The following is a 1,850-nucleotide window of genomic DNA, read 5'->3' on the forward strand; positions in this document are numbered from 1 at the left end:
TGACTGCCACGATAACTATCCTCGAAATTGTTCCTTAAGGAATTAAAGCGTGACACCTAAAGACTTTATAAAGCATAAAGTCTGGATAAAGCCGTCTAAATCCATTCAATTTAGTTTTTCGTTCTAAATATTGAATCCTTATCTTGTTTAATCCAAGGATTATGACAATTCTACATTAAGCCTTTTCTCCAGAACCAACCCGTCCTCGACTCGAGTCCATTACATCCAGCGGTCAACCCCACAGACGCATTCATAAATTTTAATATGCTGTTCATTCAAAACGGGAATTTTCTCAAGTATAAATTAATATTATAATATATTAGCATATTGTGCATATATAGGCATAGGTTAGGTTAGGTGTTTAGGTTCTGTTGGCGATTATTTGTATTTGTAGTACGTGGGTGAAGCATTTACAGCGTTGTGATTCGAACAAAATTCGTCAGTGAAACACTTGTTCCGGATATGTTCGAACGTCAGCAGTTGTGAGTCGTGTGTAAACCGCTTTTCATTCATAAACAGGGGGTTTGGCGGGTGCATGGAATCACTTTTGGATCTTTGTTTGGAGGACGGGCTGCCAGAACATGGAAAAGGGCTTTGTTGCTCGTTTCGCTCGAAGCAAGTCGTAACTTAGCTTCAGACTTGAAGCAAAGTTACGATTTCCGTCCGTTCTCAGCGCACGGAAATGCAGCTTTGATTGCCCAATTCCCTGGAGGTCGTTCGGTTAGCAGTTAGGAGTCTGACGATGTCCGGTGAGCAGTTCGCTTAAATGCGTTTGCAGGGGGGGGGGGAGGGGAGGAAGAGTTAGGCTTATAGCCCAGCTTCTTACATTATATATCAAATATAATGATTATTTACCATATTAATCATAACGATATAGCTAAAATCACTTAACGTTAAACTCACTATATTCGTTAATAAATGCTGGCTATTTCGAACATCTCGATTATGTCTCAGAGTTCCAAAGTGGAACTGAACTTTGTCTACTTTGGCAATCGCCCCTTTGTAATCGTTTTGGTTCGAATCTAGTACTCCTGATTAGTCCCCTCCTCTAATGTGGTGAAATTTGATGGGATATTGGTCGGTTCCTGAGGTCTGGGGTTGGTATTGGTCGGTTCCTGTTGTCTGGTGTGGGTATTGGTCGGTTCCTGTGGTCTGGTGTGGGTATTGGTCGGTTCCTGTGGTCTGGTGTGGGTATTAGTCGGTTCAGTGATCGGTTCCCAAGTCTGCCCAGTGCCACGATCCACGGGACCCCCGATATCACATGGGAGCAAGACTTAGGACCTTAATTTGTAACAGAAACCTGTTATCTTCACAGCCTCTATAGCTGGTATAGTTACCTACTTACTGGAACTAACTCGTTATCGCAACAGAACTGCTGGAAACCTCTCATGTTGCCTGGAAAGTCGTGTCATAAAGACTGATGATTAACACGATCAATCTTTATCAGCATCAATCATAATTACCTTTTTAATCACTACTATCGCTGGTTCGCTTCCTCCATATTAAAGGGATTATAGGTGCCATAATCAATCATAAATGTTATCTTTTTCCATTATGATCTATCGAGCACTATGTACTCTATCGACTAGTCATCATTGATGGCATTAATGATCTGAGCTGTTAAAATATCCATATGTACCTCGGTACGAGGGTACCTCGCAGCCTGGTGGATAGCGCGCAGGACTCGTAATTCTGTGGCGCGGGTTCGATTCCCGCACGAGGCAGAAACAAATGGGCCAAGTTTCTTTCACCCTGAATGCCCCTGTTACCTAGCAGTAAATAGGTACCTGGGAGTTAGTCAGCTGTCACGGGCTGCTTCCTGGGGGTGGAGGCCTGGTCGAGGACCGGGC

The sequence above is a fragment of the Procambarus clarkii genome, chromosome 77 (genome assembly GCF_040958095.1).
Source record: "Procambarus clarkii isolate CNS0578487 chromosome 77, FALCON_Pclarkii_2.0, whole genome shotgun sequence".
In the NCBI taxonomy this organism is placed as follows: Eukaryota; Metazoa; Arthropoda; class Malacostraca; order Decapoda; family Cambaridae; genus Procambarus; species Procambarus clarkii.